The sequence below is a fragment of the Drosophila serrata genome, unplaced genomic scaffold (assembly GCF_035046125.1).
Source record: "Drosophila serrata isolate PLE 108 unplaced genomic scaffold, ASM3504612v1 contig_222, whole genome shotgun sequence".
NCBI lineage: Eukaryota > Metazoa > Arthropoda > Insecta > Diptera > Drosophilidae > Drosophila > Drosophila serrata.
In genome coordinates, this window is record NW_028257120.1 from 1 (window position 1) to 15,229 (window position 15,229).

General features: G+C 32.5%; 2 long non-coding RNA genes across 2 annotated transcripts; both read right to left on the reverse strand.

Moving 5' to 3' along the window:
* Positions 1-92: 92 nt before the first annotated feature.
* LOC147644191 (uncharacterized) lies at positions 93-6,001 on the reverse strand. Its single transcript, XR_015270960.1, has 2 exons — positions 3,496-6,001; positions 93-686 (listed from the first exon to the last, which is right to left on the reverse strand). It is a non-coding gene; the product is annotated as an uncharacterized LOC147644191 (long non-coding RNA).
* A 1,720-nt stretch (positions 6,002-7,721) lies between these two features.
* Positions 7,722-12,528, reverse strand: LOC147644192 (uncharacterized). The gene is made up of 2 exons (XR_015270961.1): positions 11,125-12,528; positions 7,722-8,315 (listed from the first exon to the last, which is right to left on the reverse strand). It is a non-coding gene; the product is annotated as an uncharacterized LOC147644192 (long non-coding RNA).
* Between the last annotated feature and the right edge of the window lie 2,701 nt (positions 12,529-15,229).

The following is a 15,229-nucleotide window of genomic DNA, read 5'->3' on the forward strand; positions in this document are numbered from 1 at the left end:
AACATTTTTATAATGAATAATATATTTTTCTTTATCTATATATTGTAAAAAGGCCTTCTCCCGTGTTCCCTCACTGATTAAATACACGTATGTTTAATTTAGTTGTAGTTCAAAGTTTATCCTTTTTATTGTTCACTGTAATATCTGTTTCCACAACTTGTCCGTTCTAATAGCACAAAGAGAGTGAGTGAGTTGAATGTGACCAGCATTCAACAATCTTTTGCATCTAGAAAAATACCATATGAAGATGGTATATTTCCACACACCTCCTCAAAAGATATGTTGAAAAAATTAAATTAGTTTTACAATAATATTCTTATTTGGACAGTTGTGTATTCTGGGAACAATAATAATAATCCATATTCATCTAGAAATAGTTTTGTTAAAATCAAATCAAACTAGTTCTAGGGTTAAGGGAAACCCAGTAAAACCTTAACCGAATCATAGGTTAAAGAAAAATATTTCATTTTGACAAATTAAATGCTTCTTAACTACTAGTATATAAATGCACAAAAATTCATAATCCTTGGTTAAATTAAATTATCACTTCATCTGTTTCTTTAAGCTAAGTTCTAAATCAAATATTAGTTTCCAATAGTTTCAGTTTCTGAGACCCATCTCATGTCTCAGTGTCAAGAATCTTGCGGCAGGTAACGGCTTCGTGAGGACATCAGCAACCTGGTGTTCTGTGGGAATATATTGTAAGACAATTTAATTAATTTCTTTAATTTTATTTTCAATTTGCTCTCTTGAGAAATGGTATTTTATATCAATGTGTTTGGATCGTTTGTGGCATGTCGGATTATTAGCTATACTTATGCAGCCTTGGTTATCTTCTAATATTTTGATTGGTTTGTTTAATTCAAATTTTATACTAGACACTAACGATTTTAACCATAAAGCTTCCCTTACGGCTTCAAATAAAGCCATATATTCCGCTTCAGTGGAAGAAGCAGCCACTGAATTTTGCTTCTTCGTATTCCAGCAGATCACGTTAGAGTCAAACATTTTAAATATAAAACCTGTTGTACTCTTTCTATCAGATTCACTTCCTGCCCAGTCAGAGTCAACATATCCAATAATTGTATCGGTAAAATTTTCATTTTGGATAAAAGTTAATTTTATATCAACAGTACCCTTTAAATATCTCAAAACCCTTTTTAAACTTTGCCATAATTCTGAATTATTTTTGTTTGTATATACTAAGTATACTTATAGCTGTACTTAGATCAGGGCGTGTGCATAACATTAGATACATCAAACATCTAATCAGGTTTCGGCATGGCGCGTTACATTCTTGATCCGAGTCTAAGGCCTCATAATTTAACTTAGTTGGAAGTGGTGTACTTACTGCATGACATTCTTCCATATTAAATCTTTTTAAAATATTATTAATGTATGCTGATTGACTAAGATATAAATAACCACCTTGTCTTTCTATTTTTATTCCAATGAAGTGTCTTATTTCATATAAATCTGTCATCCTGAATTTAGTCATTAGAAATGTTTTAAGATTATTCATTGTGTCAATGCTATTTGTTGCAATTACAAGATCATCAACATATAAAAGCACATAGATATTTTTGAAGATATCCCCATGGTCTAGTAAATAGATACATCTATCCACTGCCGAATTAATAAAACCCATGCTCTTTAATACACTTTCAAATGTCTCGAACTAACATAGTGCCGCTTGTTTCAACCCATAAATAGACTTATTCAATTTACAGACTTTACCTTCCTCATTTGGCAAGCCCTCTGGAATCTTCATAAAGATTTCCTCTTTCAAAATACCATTTAGGAATGTCGTTTTAACATCCATATGGTGAACTTTTAAATTGAATTGGTTTGCTATGGATAAAATGAAACGAAAACTGGATATTCTTGCAACTGGAGCGAAAGTCTCATCATAATCTAAAAGATACTCTTGAGTGAATCCACGAGCTACTAATCTGGCCTTGTATTTGATTTGTTTGCCATGCTCATTAGTTTTTATAGAAAACACAAAACAAACAGAATCAACAATATTTTTATCTAGAGGGTGATCAACTAAAGTCCAAGTTTTATTATAAGAATGCGAATCTAATTCTTCTTTTACTGCTTCTTCCCATCTAGTTCTATCTGTTCTATTTTTAATATCATTGTAGTTACTTGGGATATCATCACAAAAAGCGTGAGCATTCATTAAGCAATTGTCTAAGAACCGATATGACCTTTTTGGCCTATCCTTTAATCTTTCACTTCTTCTGACTTCACTTTCATCTATTTCTAATAGCTTACTAGGCAATTCTTCACCAATGATTACAATTGGATCGGCATTTTCACAAGTTGTTGATTCACTAGGCTGTTTATCTGATTCAAAATGATCCGATTTTCCATCCGTACTCTCATTCGGGATAATCGACTCCTCTGCTCCTGAATTCATTTCAGTCGACAGTTGTAGATTATTCATACTATCATTCTGAATACTTTCTACCAGTTCCATACTCTCATTCTGGAACTTTGAGACATTCACCACAGTCCTAGAGTTTTCCATATTTATTTCATCAACAATTACATCTCTAGCTACCAAAAACTTATTTGAATGTATGTCCCACAACTTATAGCCATTATGTTCATAACCAACCAGTATACATTTGAATGACTTGTCGTCAAATTTTCGTTTCCGCATTTTATCATCCACATATACGGTTGAGCCAAATATCTTTAAATATTTCAATTTTGGCTTTCTGTTGTGCCACATTTCAAATGGAGTTTTCTTATCCTGAGATGATCTACTTCGAGTTCTATTAATTAAATAAGTTGCCGTTAAAACAGCTTCGCCCCAAAAACGTTTATTTAATTTAGAGCCACTAATCATTGCTCTAGCCTTTTCAGTTATGGCTCTGATCATACGTTCTGATACTCCATTTAATTGCGGTGTATGTGGAACCGTCAAATGGTAACTTATGCCTCTTTCACTACAATAATCCTTCATCTCATTTGACAAATATTCTCTGCCATTGTCTATGTATAGATTCACAACCTTTAAATTGAAATGAGCTTCACTCTTAGCGATGAAATCTTTGAAGAAATTAAATACCACAGATTTATAAGTCATCAAATAATTAACACAGTAATGTGTATATTGATCGACGAAAATTACATAATAGTTTCTTCCATCAATACTAGAAGGGGTTATCGGACCACAAACATCTGAATGAATTATAAATAAAGGCCTCCTAATATATTCTTTATTCTTAGTTTTCTCTAGAGGAAGTCTAGCTTGCTTACCATTTATACAAGCTTCGCATAATTCATTATTAAATGTAATATCTTTTACAAGTTCTACATCTTCAAACATTTTATTCCGCATAATTTCTAAAAATTTTCCCTTGCTAATGTGTCCTAATCTTTCATGCCACAAACTATAGTTTTGATATTTATTTGGGTAAGTTGTATAAGCTTTATGGTTAATTTTAAAATTCACAATAGATACATTGCTTTTACACGTACCTTCGAAAATACCTTGTCCATTCATGGAAATTTGTACTCCCTTTGAATTGAATTCAATTGTCAAACCTGCAGCTTGCATTTTCGAGACGGACAGTAAATTCTGTGGAACGTCTTTGCAAAACAGAACATTTTCCAGAGTAATGTTCGTATTAAGATTGCTTCGGAGTTGAACTGTTCCCCTTGCAGAAGCATATATGTATGCACCTTGCTTTGCAATTGCAATCTCAATTGGCGTATCCAGTGTAGAATAGGTTGAAAACAAATTTATGTTGTTTATCATGTGGTCCGAAGCTCCTGAGTCCAATATGAAGGATATATCAGCGTCACCTGTATAGTTCCTGCCCTGCCTTAACATAAACGCAAATGGTCTACCCGTTTCTACATTCGCAACCTGGGCACGTCTTTCTTTATCGTTGTTTTCTAGGCCCCTTTTGAAAATAAAACAATCTTTCTTAAAGTGACCTTTCTTCCCGCAATGATGACATTTCAAATTGGATTTAAAGTTCTTCGAGGGTTTTGCCTTGAACTTGGATTTCACATGCAATGCCTTTTGTTTGTTGTTATTTAGAGATACAGCTTGGAGAATTTTATTGCTTGTGTCCTTACTTAAATTCTTTAATTTGATTTCGTGGTCAAGTAAACGGTTTTTAACAAAAGAAAGGGTAATATGTTCGGCAGACAAAGTTTCTATGGCGGTCACAACCCCGTCATAAATAGAAGGTAGAGTAAGAAGAAGATGAGCTACTTTGTCCACCTCCTCAATTTTTGCTCCCGACGCCATCAATTCACAGATTAATTCATCAAATTTCTTGAAATGAATAATGAGAGGAGTATCACCATTTAATTTAAATGTCAATAATTGCTTACGCACCGAAAGTTGCGTTGCTAAACTTTTACGCTCATAGATAGAATCTAATTTATCAAAAATCTCCTTAGCAGTCGAATTGTTATCAGCAAAAGAAAGAAAAGAGTCGCTTAGAAATTATATTATACTGCTTTTTGCTGATCTCTCTGCCTTTGTCCATTTCTCATCAATTTCTATTGGTGTTTCTGTTTCGATTACAAATAAAACATCATTTTCAGCTAAAAGGGATTTCACACGAAATTTCCATACGGAATATTTTTCCCCACGAAAAAGTGAAATATTCTTGAATTTGTTTTCCTTATTCATGTTTATTCTTGATATGTATTTTATTAAAAAGAATATCGTATATTCGAGAAGAAGGAAAGAGAGAAGAAAACGGATTAATGTTAAGCAAATACTGTACCAAGTGCCTACATGTATACACATATACATGTATATAAGTATATGCGAGGTCCCAAAAACACGCGGCCTCACACACACATGCAATCAAACATGAGATTCACTTAACCAATATGGTGAAATAAAAAACGGGCCTCACATACACATATAGAGATTCACTCATACTTGCAATTTGCAGCATGTATGTTCTTGGTAAAATGTACACAAATTTAGAAAATTAGAAAATAAAATGTTTCAATTAAAAATTAGAAATAAAATGTTTCACACAAGCTTCTATTTTATAATAATTTTCTTCACCGTTTGTATTTTGTGGTTTTCATACCTTTTTGATTTCAATGTGCTCACACACACATACTTACATACGCCTTCGTCAGTTTCACAATTCCCAGAAATTTGCAATTTTTCTAATTGTGACTTTAACTCGAGGTTAGCGAAACACTGGGCCCATAACCTGTTGTAAAAAGGCCTTCTCCCGTGTTCCCTCACTGATTAAATACACGTACATATGTTTAATTTAGTTGTAGTTCAAAGTTTATCCTTTTTATTGTTCACTGTAATATCTGTTTCCACAACTTGTCCGTTCTAATAGCACAAAGAGAGTGAGTGAGTTGAAGTGTGACCAGCACTCAACAATCTTTTGCATCTAGAAAAATACCATATGAAGATGGTATATTTCCACACTATATGTGTCTATATTGTAGTTTATCCTATTACTATATGTTGAAATGAATAAATTTTATTTCTGTCTTCCCCATTATCGTCAAAGAAAGAGTTTGGTGCATTTTCAAAGAATTTTTTTTTTTAGATTATTTCTTGTTAATGTGGGCTTTTTGTCTACCTTGTGTTTTTGCCAGATCTTTGATATTGGTTTGGATATTTTTCAGTTCCACTAATGTTTTGTCCGTCGTTATCATCTAGGTTTCCTGGCATAGATTTGAGTATGGTCCCCAGACCATTAATAAGACCTCTTTTACTTCTAGTGTGCGGCAAGAATGTATCTATTTTGGTTTCTACCTGTTTGATTTGTTACGTAGGACTTCTAATGATACTTTAAGAGCTGGGATTCTGGAACTACGGGTGGAAGTACTTTGAGAATTTTTTGTCAGTGTTAGTATTTGTTGCTTAAACTGGTGCTCCGGTGTCTGTAAATTTCATAACTGTTTTTCTAACTTTTTGTTTGTGTAACTTTTGACCTTTAGTCGTTAGGAAGGTGACGCCTGTGTCTCTACCTACTTTGTGTAGTGAAAGTCTCGGAGTTATCTTGTTTCTACGGTTTTCTTTTCTAAATACCGTATCATTAGACTCGACTTGGACTGGTGTCTCTGTCCTCGTTTAATTTAGCTAATCTTTTTTCTGTGGTCGAGTATAAATGTTCCTGTACTTTTGGGTATATGTCTTTTCTAAATTCGTTTAACTTTTTAAGATAGTCGTGGGGATTGTGGAATGTTATTGTTTTGTTGAATATGTGAGTTCTTCCGTGAAAGAGCTCGAAAGGGGTATAGGAAGTGATGGAGTATATTGCATTGTTATATGTTGCAACAGCTTCTGCGAGTATTTGGTCATACCCGCATTCTAGGCGTGCTTCCTTTCTTTTGTTCATGATTATTCTGTATAGTTCGGTTAAGGTGGAATGCAGTCTTTCGACCGAAGCGTTGCCCGTTGATTGTTGGAATGAAGTTGTATGGGCTGTTATTTGGAATTGGGTTAAGAGGTCGTTGAATAGACTGCCCGAAAATTCCGCGCCCTGGTCGAAAATTATTTTCTTTGGTGTACAAACATCAATATTTTTCTTAAATTTTTCTATTTCAATATCTTGATTATTATTTCTATTAGGACAATTCTCTATTTCTTTTATTCATTGCTCGTAAACGTAAATATTTGCATTTATTTCATCAAGTTTATTATCTAAATTGCTTCCTTCTATTTTATAATGTCCATATTGTGATGTATTAATTTTATTGTTTTGTATAACGAGCTTTGTTCTTTGTGACTGAGAGCAACTTTTTTACATTTAACTGTTGATAAAAGATGATTTTTAGATCAAATCATTGACATAGATCCTTCCACTTCCTTTTCCGAAAACAAACATTTTTTAAAACTATTAAAATTTAATGGATCAATGGCACTTCTTTTAACTCCCTTTGATTTTTTCACTGTTTTTTTTTCAGAGATGTCATTAATATTAGATGACTTAAAGGCATACATTTTTGATCTTAAACCCACAAATTCAGTCATCGGTCTTCCATTGAGTTCATCTTTAAAAAATCCCAACCTCTTTTTATTAGCTTTGGGGAAATTATAGAGATTTAATAATTCATCAGAATAATCTGATGTATCAAACTTCATCTGAATATCATTCTGAATATCTTTATAAAAATCTCCAGTATTAATTGTGTATATAAAAGAATCTGTATCCATATAATTTAATTGCACATTTTCATTGTATTTGGGTTTTATATAATTATAATGAAAATCATACATTTTCCATTTTGATAAATCTAATACAGCAAAACCTAAATATAATGGTTTATTGTATAACACATTTAACCTTTTCATTTGAAAAGCAAATGGAAGTTGGCCTTTGAAATAAGAGATCTAGCACAATGTCTTTTAGGACCAGAAGAGTCTACTGTTGAAGCACTTTCCCATTCTGTAATTAACTTTACATCCACTCGTTTATCCACATTTTCCATGGTTTTTCCAAAGACAGCATTATTTAGAAGTTTAAAAAAATCTTTTTCAAATGCATTTTTTGCATTAGTTCTATGGAATGTATTCAAGTCAATATATGCTATTAACCAAGGCTTCTGAAAGAAACGAAGACCTCTATGGATTTTTGTTAGAAATAAACCATTTTCTATACACTGTTGAACATTTTTATAATGAATAATATATTTTTCTTTATCTATATATTGTAAAAAGGCCTTCTCCCGTGTTCCCTCACTGATTAAATACACGTATGTTTAATTTAGTTGTAGTTCAAAGTTTATCCTTTTTATTGTTCACTGTAATATCTGTTTCCACAACTTGTCCGTTCTAATAGCACAAAGAGAGTGAGTGAGTTGAATGTGACCAGCATTCAACAATCTTTTGCATCTAGAAAAATACCATATGAAGATGGTATATTTCCACACACCTCCTCAAAAGATATGTTGAAAAAATTAAATTAGTTTTACAATAATATTCTTATTTGGACAGTTGTGTATTCTGGGAACAATAATAATAATCCATATTCATCTAGAAATAGTTTTGTTAAAATCAAATCAAACTAGTTCTAGGGTTAAGGGAAACCCAGTAAAACCTTAACCGAATCATAGGTTAAAGAAAAATATTTCATTTTGACAAATTAAATGCTTCTTAACTACTAGTATATAAATGCACAAAAATTCATAATCCTTGGTTAAATTAAATTATCACTTCATCTGTTTCTTTAAGCTAAGTTCTAAATCAAATATTAGTTTCCAATAGTTTCAGTTTCTGAGACCCATCTCATGTCTCAGTGTCAAGAATCTTGCGGCAGGTAACGGCTTCGTGAGGACATCAGCAACCTGGTGTTCTGTGGGAATATATTGTAAGACAATTTAATTAATTTCTTTAATTTTATTTTCAATTTGCTCTCTTGAGAAATGGTATTTTATATCAATGTGTTTGGATCGTTTGTGGCATGTCGGATTATTAGCTATACTTATGCAGCCTTGGTTATCTTCTAATATTTTGATTGGTTTGTTTAATTCAAATTTTATACTAGACACTAACGATTTTAACCATAAAGCTTCCCTTACGGCTTCAAATAAAGCCATATATTCCGCTTCAGTGGAAGAAGCAGCCACTGAATTTTGCTTCTTCGTATTCCAGCAGATCACGTTAGAGTCAAACATTTTAAATATAAAACCTGTTGTACTCTTTCTATCAGATTCACTTCCTGCCCAGTCAGAGTCAACATATCCAATAATTGTATCGGTAAAATTTTCATTTTGGATAAAAGTTAATTTTATATCAACAGTACCCTTTAAATATCTCAAAACCCTTTTTAAACTTTGCCATAATTCTGAATTATTTTTGTTTGTATATACTAAGTATACTTATAGCTGTACTTAGATCAGGGCGTGTGCATAACATTAGATACATCAAACATCTAATCAGGTTTCGGCATGGCGCGTTACATTCTTGATCCGAGTCTAAGGCCTCATAATTTAACTTAGTTGGAAGTGGTGTACTTACTGCATGACATTCTTCCATATTAAATCTTTTTAAAATATTATTAATGTATGCTGATTGACTAAGATATAAATAACCACCTTGTCTTTCTATTTTTATTCCAATGAAGTGTCTTATTTCATATAAATCTGTCATCCTGAATTTAGTCATTAGAAATGTTTTAAGATTATTCATTGTGTCAATGCTATTTGTTGCAATTACAAGATCATCAACATATAAAAGCACATAGATATTTTTGAAGATATCCCCATGGTCTAGTAAATAGATACATCTATCCACTGCCGAATTAATAAAACCCATGCTCTTTAATACACTTTCAAATGTCTCGAACTAACATAGTGCCGCTTGTTTCAACCCATAAATAGACTTATTCAATTTACAGACTTTACCTTCCTCATTTGGCAAGCCCTCTGGAATCTTCATAAAGATTTCCTCTTTCAAAATACCATTTAGGAATGTCGTTTTAACATCCATATGGTGAACTTTTAAATTGAATTGGTTTGCTATGGATAAAATGAAACGAAAACTGGATATTCTTGCAACTGGAGCGAAAGTCTCATCATAATCTAAAAGATACTCTTGAGTGAATCCACGAGCTACTAATCTGGCCTTGTATTTGATTTGTTTGCCATGCTCATTAGTTTTTATAGAAAACACAAAACAAACAGAATCAACAATATTTTTATCTAGAGGGTGATCAACTAAAGTCCAAGTTTTATTATAAGAATGCGAATCTAATTCTTCTTTTACTGCTTCTTCCCATCTAGTTCTATCTGTTCTATTTTTAATATCATTGTAGTTACTTGGGATATCATCACAAAAAGCGTCAGCATTCATTAAGCAATTGTCTAAGAACCGATATGACCTTTTTGGCCTATCCTTTAATCTTTCACTTCTTCTGACTTCACTTTCATCTATTTCTAATAGCTTACTAGGCAATTCTTCACCAATGATTACAATTGGATCGGCATTTTCACAAGTTGTTGATTCACTAGGCTGTTTATCTGATTCAAAATGATCCGATTTTCCATCCGTACTCTCATTCGGGATAATCGACTCCTCTGCTCCTGAATTCATTTCAGTCGACAGTTGTAGATTATTCATACTATCATTCTGAATACTTTCTACCAGTTCCATACTCTCATTCTGGAACTTTGAGACATTCACCACAGTCCTAGAGTTTTCCATATTTATTTCATCAACAATTACATCTCTAGCTACCAAAAACTTATTTGAATGTATGTCCCACAACTTATAGCCATTATGTTCATAACCAACCAGTATACATTTGAATGACTTGTCGTCAAATTTTCGTTTCCGCATTTTATCATCCACATATACGGTTGAGCCAAATATCTTTAAATATTTCAATTTTGGCTTTCTGTTGTGCCACATTTCAAATGGAGTTTTCTTATCCTGAGATGATCTACTTCGAGTTCTATTAATTAAATAAGTTGCCGTTAAAACAGCTTCGCCCCAAAAACGTTTATTTAATTTAGAGCCACTAATCATTGCTCTAGCCTTTTCAGTTATGGCTCTGATCATACGTTCTGATACTCCATTTAATTGCGGTGTATGTGGAACCGTCAAATGGTAACTTATGCCTCTTTCACTACAATAATCCTTCATCTCATTTGACAAATATTCTCTGCCATTGTCTATGTATAGATTCACAACCTTTAAATTGAAATGAGCTTCACTCTTAGCGATGAAATCTTTGAAGAAATTAAATACCACAGATTTATAAGTCATCAAATAATTAACACAGTAATGTGTATATTGATCGACGAAAATTACATAATAGTTTCTTCCATCAATACTAGAAGGGGTTATCGGACCACAAACATCTGAATGAATTATAAATAAAGGCCTCCTAATATATTCTTTATTCTTAGTTTTCTCTAGAGGAAGTCTAGCTTGCTTACCATTTATACAAGCTTCGCATAATTCATTATTAAATGTAATATCTTTTACAAGTTCTACATCTTCAAACATTTTATTCCGCATAATTTCTAAAAATTTTCCCTTGCTAATGTGTCCTAATCTTTCATGCCACAAACTATAGTTTTGATATTTATTTGGGTAAGTTGTATAAGCTTTATGGTTAATTTTAAAATTCACAATAGATACATTGCTTTTACACGTACCTTCGAAAATACCTTGTCCATTCATGGAAATTTGTACTCCCTTTGAATTGAATTCAATTGTCAAACCTGCAGCTTGCATTTTCGAGACGGACAGTAAATTCTGTGGAACGTCTTTGCAAAACAGAACATTTTCCAGAGTAATGTTCGTATTAAGATTGCTTCGGAGTTGAACTGTTCCCCTTGCAGAAGCATATATGTATGCACCTTGCTTTGCAATTGCAATCTCAATTGGCGTATCCAGTGTAGAATAGGTTGAAAACAAATTTATGTTGTTTATCATGTGGTCCGAAGCTCCTGAGTCCAATATGAAGGATATATCAGCGTCACCTGTATAGTTCCTGCCCTGCCTTAACATAAACGCAAATGGTCTACCCGTTTCTACATTCGCAACCTGGGCACGTCTTTCTTTATCGTTGTTTTCTAGGCCCCTTTTGAAAATAAAACAATCTTTCTTAAAGTGACCTTTCTTCCCGCAATGATGACATTTCAAATTGGATTTAAAGTTCTTCGAGGGTTTTGCCTTGAACTTGGATTTCACATGCAATGCCTTTTGTTTGTTGTTATTTAGAGATACAGCTTGGAGAATTTTATTGCTTGTGTCCTTACTTAAATTCTTTAATTTGATTTCGTGGTCAAGTAAACGGTTTTTAACAAAAGAAAGGGTAATATGTTCGGCAGACAAAGTTTCTATGGCGGTCACAACCCCGTCATAAATAGAAGGTAGAGTAAGAAGAAGATGAGCTACTTTGTCCACCTCCTCAATTTTTGCTCCCGACGCCATCAATTCACAGATTAATTCATCAAATTTCTTGAAATGAATAATGAGAGGAGTATCACCATTTAATTTAAATGTCAATAATTGCTTACGCACCGAAAGTTGCGTTGCTAAACTTTTACGCTCATAGATAGAATCTAATTTATCAAAAATCTCCTTAGCAGTCGAATTGTTATCAGCAAAAGAAAGAAAAGAGTCGCTTAGAAATTATATTATACTGCTTTTTGCTGATCTCTCTGCCTTTGTCCATTTCTCATCAATTTCTATTGGTGTTTCTGTTTCGATTACAAATAAAACATCATTTTCAGCTAAAAGGGATTTCACACGAAATTTCCATACGGAATATTTTTCCCCACGAAAAAGTGAAATATTCTTGAATTTGTTTTCCTTATTCATGTTTATTCTTGATATGTATTTTATTAAAAAGAATATCGTATATTCGAGAAGAAGGAAAGAGAGAAGAAAACGGATTAATGTTAAGCAAATACTGTACCAAGTGCCTACATGTATACACATATACATGTATATAAGTATATGCGAGGTCCCAAAAACACGCGGCCTCACACACACATGCAATCAAACATGAGATTCACTTAACCAATATGGTGAAATAAAAAACGGGCCTCACATACACATATAGAGATTCACTCATACTTGCAATTTGCAGCATGAAAATTAGAAAATAAAATGTTTCAATTAAAAATTAGAAATAAAATGTTTCACACAAGCTTCTATTTTATAATAATTTTCTTCACCGTTTGTATTTTGTGGTTTTCATACCTTTTTGATTTCAATGTGCTCACACACACATACTTACATACGCCTTCGTCAGTTTCACAATTCCCAGAAATTTGCAATTTTTCTAATTGTGACTTTAACTCGAGGTTAGCGAAACACTGGGCCCATAACCTGTTGTAAAAAGGCCTTCTCCCGTGTTCCCTCACTGATTAAATACACGTACATATGTTTAATTTAGTTGTAGTTCAAAGTTTATCCTTTTTATTGTTCACTGTAATATCTGTTTCCACAACTTGTCCGTTCTAATAGCACAAAGAGAGTGAGTGAGTTGAAGTGTGACCAGCACTCAACAATCTTTTGCATCTAGAAAAATACCATATGAAGATGGTATATTTCCACACTATATGTGTCTATATTGTAGTTTATCCTATTACTATATATTGAAATGAATAAATTTTATTTCTGTCTTCCCCATAATCGTCAAAGAAAGAGTTTGGTGCATATTCAAAGAATTTTTTTTTTTTAGATTATTTCTTGTTAATGTGGGCTTTTTGTCTACCTTGTGTTTTTGCCAGATCTTTAATATTGGTTTGGATATTTTTCAGTTCCACTAATGTTTTGTCCGTCGTTATCATATAGGTTTCCCGGGATAGATTTGAGTATGGTCCCCAGACCATTAATAAGACCTCTTTTACTTCTAGTGTGCGGCAAGAATGTATCTATTTTGGTTTCTACCTGTTTGATTTGTTACGTAGGACTTCTAATGATACTTTAAGAGCTGGGTGGTTATTAAAAGTATTCTGGAACTACGGGTCGAAGTACTTTGAGAATTTTTTGTCAGTGTTAGTATTTGTTGCTTAAACTGGTGCTCCGGTGTTTGTAAATTTTTTAACTGTTTTTCTAACTTTTTGTTTGTGTAATCTTTGACCTTTAATTGTTAGGAAGGTGACGCCTGTGTCTCTACCTACTTTGTGTAGTGAAAGTCTCGGAGTTATCTTGTTTTTACGGTTTTCTTTTCCAAATACCGTATCATTAGGCTCGACTTGGACTGGTGTCTCTCTGTCCTCGTTTAATTTAGCTAATCTTTTTTCTGTGGTCGAGTATAAATGTTCCTGTACTTTTGGGTATATGTCTTTTCTAAATTCATTTAACTTCTTAAGATAGTCGTGGTGATTGTCGAATGTTATTGTTTTGTTGAATATGTGAGTTCTTCCGTGAAAGAGCTCGAAAGGGGTATAGGAAGTGATGGAGTATATTGCATTGTTATATGTTGCAACAGCTTCTGCGAGTATTTGGTCATACCCGCATTCTAGGCGTGCTTCCTTTCTTTTGTTCATGATTATTCTGTATAGTTCGGTTAAGGTGGAATGCAGTCTTTCGACCGAAGCGTTGCCCGTTGATTGTTGGAATGAAGTTGTATGAGCTGTTATTTGGAATTGGGTTAAGAGGTCGTTGAATAGACTGCCCGAAAATTCCGCGCCCTGGTCGAAAATTATTTTCTTTGGTGTACAATCATCAATGTTTTTCTTAAATTTTTCTATTTCAATATCTTGATTATTATTTCTATTAGGACAATTCTCTATTTCTTTTATTCATTGCTCGTAAACATAAATATTTACATTTATTTCATCAAGTTTATTATCTAATTTGTTTCCTTCTATTTTATAATATCCATATTGTAATGTATTAATTTTATTGTTTTGTATAACGAGCTTTGTTCTTTGTGACTGAGAACAACTTTTTTACATTTAACTGTTGATAAAAGATGATTTTTAGATCTAATCATTGACATAGATCCTTCCACTTCCTTTTCCGAAAACAAACATTTTTTAAAACTATTAAAAGTTAATTGATCAATGGCACTTCTTTTAACTCCCTTTGATTTTTTCAGAGATGTCATTAATATTAGATGACTTAAAGGCATACATTTTTTATCTTAAGCCAACAAATTCAGTCATCGGTCTTCCATTGAGTTCATCTTTAAAAAATCCCAACCTCTTTTTATTAGCTTTAGGGAAATTATAGAGATTTAATAATTCATCAGAATAATCTGATGTATCAAACTTCATCTGAATATCATTCTGAATATCTTTATAAAAATCTTCAGTATTAATTGTGTATATAAAAGAATCTGTATCCATATAATTTAATTGCACATTTTCATTGTATTTGGGTTTTATATAATTATAATGAAAATCATACATTTTCCATTTTGATAAATCTAATACAGCAAAACCTAAATATAATGGTTTATTGTATAACACATTTAACCTTTTCATTTGAAAAGCAAATGGAAGTTGGCCTTTGAAATAAGAGATCTAGCACAATGTCTTTTAGGACCAGAAGAGTCTAATGGTGAAGCACTTTCCCATTCTGTAATTAACTTTACATCCACTCGTTTATCCACATTTTCCATGGTTTTTCCAAAGACGGCATTATTTAGAAGTTTAAAAAAATCTTTTTCAAATGCATTTTTTGCATTAGTTCTATGGAATGTATTCAAGTCAATATATGCTTTTAACCAAGGCTTCTGAAAGAAACGAAGACCTCTATGGATTTTTGTTAGAATTAAACCATTTTCTATACACTGTT